Here is a 5,033-nt window from a genome sequence, read left to right on the forward strand (position 1 = left end):
CAGGTCATCCTCCTTGGCCAAGAAAACAGATACTAATTATTGAGTAATTCTGCTTCCTCTCCACTGTAAATCATCATCATCCCATCCACCCTACACAAAGGTTCCATACCTTCTCTTTTTCCTACTTTCTCCCAATGTAGCTAAAGCAAAAAACGAATCTCCCTTTTTGTTGTCCTTAGCTTCCCTTACGAGTCTCAGTTCATTCTGTGCTTTAGCATTCCTAATATGAATTTTACAGGATCATTTTCATGTTCTTTTGTCATTTACCTAACCTTTCTTCCATCTTTTAAAAATCTAGGTTGTTTGGTGAATTCCCTCTCCATCCATGATGATCTCTTCAGACATCCCATTTTTTCTCCTCTTTGGAACTGTTTCCCATGTGCCAGAATTTCATTCCTGAGCATCTCCTATCCGACCTGGGCTGACTTCCTCTGAAACATTTTACCATATGGGATCCTACCTTGGAATCTTAGGAAAGACAGAGATGAGCTAGGATGTTTCCAGAAGAAGTTGACCAGGATAGTGAGGGGACTGGGAAACTTTCAAGTCCTACTTGATTCTTTTCTGTCCTTCACCCCCTGTGTATCTAAGCATTTGCCAAATCCTATTTTTTTTAAACCTCTAAAACATCTTTACTTCAGGACCTGGAATATTGTAATAAATTTCCAGCTTGTGTCTCTACCCTAAGTCTCTCCCTATCTTCAATATATCTTACACATCATTACCAAAATTATCTTTGCAGAGGTCTGACTGCATTACTCTCCTCTTCAAAAATTTAGAGTCAAAACCTACTGCCTAAAAGCATAAAATTCAAACTCCATAGTTTAGCCCTTTAGGTATTCTAAAATCTAGTTCCAACCTGCCTTTCTAGTGTTAGCTCAAAGGCAGCTAGGTTTCATAGTGGATAGAGTGTTAGATCTAGGGTCCAGAAGTCTTATCTTTGTGAATTCAAATCTGGCTGCAGACATTTACTAGCTGTGTGACTCTGGGCAAATCACTTAAACCTGTTTGCTTCAGTTTCCTCATCTGTAAAATGAGCTGGAGAAGGAAATGGCAAACTACTCAAGTATCTTTGCCAAGAAAACCCCAAACAAGGTCATGAAGAGTCTGACAGGACTAAACAATTAACAACAACAGTTTTATCTTGTGCTATTCTTAGAATTCACTGAATCTCACAGTTGGAAGTGAGCTATATCTGAACAATAATTGTCTCTAGAACAAACCCACGTGGTCATTCGGTCTTTTCTCTAGTGATAGGGAAACTTACACTATCCAAGGCAACTCAATTCACTCTTAAAGAGCTTGATTTTTTTTCTTCAAAAAAATGTCTTTTATCAAGCCAAATCTGCCTCTCCCACTTCCAACCACCACTTTGCCCTAGGGAATAAGTGGAACTAGAATCCCTCTTTTGCAAGTAGCCTTCAGCTACTTGAAGACAGATATTATTTCTGTAATCAGTCTTTCTTTATCTAGGCTAAATACCCCCAGCTCCTTGAACTTATTATCATACAAGATAATCTCCAGGTTCACTGCCATAGTGGCTACTCTATGCTAAGAACATTCTGGCTTATCAATATCTTTTTTGAAATGTGACATCCCAAAGTGAACATTATATCTCAAATGTGGTCCGACCTTAGGGATCCAGACTATTACCTCCTCATTCTGGGCTCTAGGCCTCTCAATAAAGCCCAAGATCATGTTCTCTTCTTGGCTTACCATGCCCCAGATCTTTTTCACATAAACTTCACATAAACAAACCTATCCCTTATTATACTTTATAAAGTTGATTTTTTGAACCCCTGTAAAATTTTTACATTTGTCCTTAAATTTCATCTTATTAGATTTGGCTGAAAAAAGAATCTCAAACCTTTTTTTGTTACACAGAAAAGTGACAGAATGAATATTAATTATTGATAACTCAAATGCCTACTTTCTCATCTCTACAAAATTATGAGTATAATCTATACACACATCGAAAGTATCCATGATGAAGTCATAAGCAAGGAACAAGAAGAATTTTGCAAACAATAGCTGGTCACATCTTTATAGCCATACGGTTGATTGAAAGGTTTAGAGAAGACACGATTCCATTGTTTGACTAAAAAAAGCATTCGATATGGCAGAGCAAAAAATTGCTTTAAAAACTTTTTTTTACAACACTGAGTCTCTCATGTATATGTCAAAATTATATAAGATCCCTTGAGAGCTATAACAACAGACATAAATTTGAGTACTTACTAACTGATTATTATAAATCAAGGTATAAAAAGGAGACGTACACTTCCAAAAGGCATCTAGTGCAGAGTCCAAATGGAAGAATTCCTCATAACCACGAACCCTCCAGACGCTTACTTGCAAATGATAACAAGTGCTGCAATAGTGCAGAGCTCCTCCTAAATGAGAACCATAATGTCAAAGGAGTTTGACCTAACTATTCACACTAGAAGGAAAGGTGTGAAGAATGCCTATTGTCCCAACTGTGATATTCACTTAGATGGACAACCTGTAGAGCTGAGTATTCAGGACATATAACTTGGATAGACACTATATCTTTGGACATATGCTTTAGGCCCAGAATTGAATAGGGGAAAACTAGATTGGATTGCCTTTGGAAAATTACACAGTGCTTTAAATTGTCCTAAGCGTGTCTATAAATCAGAGGTTCATCTCTTTTTTAAACATCAATAATGTTCAAGCAATGCTATAGGACTCCAAGTCACAGAATATCACAGTCTCCAAAGAGATAAGCTTACAGGTGACTCAAAAGGAATGAAGAGGTACATGGTGGAAGGGAGGGTGATGACATCACCAAAAGATGGTGATCAAAGATGGTGATCAGAGCCTTGCAATAGGTTCCTGTTACTATAGATTGAAACATATTACTAGTCAACAATTGTACAAGAAAAGCAATGTAAAGAATGTCATCAAAGTAATGGATAGCCAGAAAAGAAAGTGGGCCAATCATGTGACAAGGGTAAGAGGTGAACAGTTGATAGCCTTTGTGCTCCATGGGTGTCCATACAATGTCAGAAGAACAAGAGGAATCCTTCCTATAGAGGATTTAAAAGACATGGACAAAAGACACACAGGATGAGAAGGCATGGATTGGTTAAAATCTATATCACTGAAAGAAGTACCCTCATTAATAAGGTTCCAGATCTATCAAAGAATCAGAGATTTGACTCAAAAGTTCTAATCTGTTGAGGTCTCCTTAGAACTTGACTGTCATTCAGAGTATTAGTTAATCCTCCCTACTTTGTGGCATCTGTAAATTCTATCTCTGCCTTCAACCAAGTTATTTATAGAAATGTTAAACACCACTGAACCAAGTACAGATCTTTGAGGTACTCCACTCATGACCTTTCTAACTGACATAGCACCACTAATGATTACTTTTGGGGTCCATCCATCCAGTCAATGCTTAATCGGCTATTTTCTACTCTACATCTTCCTATTTTTTTTCACAAGAATAGTATGAACAACATTATTCTGATGCTTTGATAAAAATATAGGTAAATTATAGCTACATTTCCCTAAGGTACCAGTTTAATTATCCTGTCAGAAAAGGAAATGGGATTAGTTTGGCACAATTTGTTTTTGATGAAACTATACTGTCTAATTGTGATTTCTAAATGTTCACTAACCTCATAAATAATTTTGCTGTTGTTCAGGCATTCAGTCATGTCTGACTCTTCATGACTCCACAGACCATAGCCCACCAAGCCCTTCTATTCTCCTGAAATCTGTCTGAGCCTATGTTTGTTGTTCCCATGACACTATCTATCCATCTCATCCTCTGCTAACCCTGAGGACCCATTAATAATACATTTTGGCATTTTGCCAAAAATTGAAGGCAAACTCACTGGTCTACACTTTACAGAATCTATCTACCCTCTTTCTCTCTCTCTCTTTTTTTAAATGGAGCCCATTCTCCAATATCTCTCAAAGATTATTGGAAGCAGCTTAGTCATTATTTTTGTTATCTCTTTCACTATCTTGTGATATAGTTTTTCTTTGCCAGGTGACATGAACCTATTAAGGGCACTTAAGAGCTCTTGTTACTGCTCTACTTGTGTGGAGGTTTCAACTTGTTGTTAGTTATTTTTGTTCTTTTCTATTTAGTCTAAAGACAGAGAAGAGAGAAGAAAATAAATTCAATTGTTTTCTCTGTATTTTCCATTATCTTTGTTATCTAACCAAGTAATTCACTTTCCCTTCTTCTTCCCTTCCCTTCCCTCTTTCCCTCAAAATAGCTTTAAAAAAAACAACAACCCTTTTTTTTTATCATCTTTACATTTTTTGCTAGCCCCAGCTCACTTGGAACTTCAGCACTCCTGACGCTGTTCTTACATCATTGTACTACTTTCATATTCACCTTCATTTTCACTGCTCTTGCTTCCATCTTCTGTACATCTTTTAAAAACCAAGGTTGGTTGATGAGTTTCCAGGGCATTTACATGGGTCTCCTTAAATAATTCCTCTTTTCATTCCTCATCAGAATTCTATTTTTGTTTCTTTTCCTTATTGAGAACTTCTCCTCTGGGCAGATTTCCCCTGGAGAACTTTAGTCTAGGAGATTCCAGTGATCCTTTCTTTGAACCCTTTAAAAACAGCTCTCCAAAAATCTTGGGCACCTATTAGACTAAGCCTGGCTTTTTTGTCTTCCATCACAAATGCTGTGATACAATGGGTCCTTCCCCTCCAGAGTTCTCATCTGTGGTCACCAGTTGCCCCACATTAGTTCATTCACTTTTTTGAATGATAAAATTAACATTAAGGCAAACCAAAACATTTTTAGCTTCTTTGTTTTTGGAAGAGGATTTCAGAAGATATCCAGATAATTGAGACTTCCCGTCACTGCTGTATCACGCTTCTCTTTTCTTCCAAGCTTGAGATGTGTTTCCTAAGCTCCTCCTTTACTCCCCCTATGACCAGTTGTCCCTTTTGTGGACATTATACTCCAGCAAAACTAGGCTACTTGCTACTGTGTTTCCCCGATAATAAGACACTGTCTTATTAATTTTTTTGGACAG

The sequence above is a fragment of the Petaurus breviceps genome, unplaced genomic scaffold, assembly GCF_028583685.1.
Source record: "Petaurus breviceps papuanus isolate PSGF00001 unplaced genomic scaffold, PetGlider_PUasm1.0 37, whole genome shotgun sequence".
Lineage (NCBI taxonomy): Eukaryota > Metazoa > Chordata > Mammalia > Diprotodontia > Petauridae > Petaurus > Petaurus breviceps.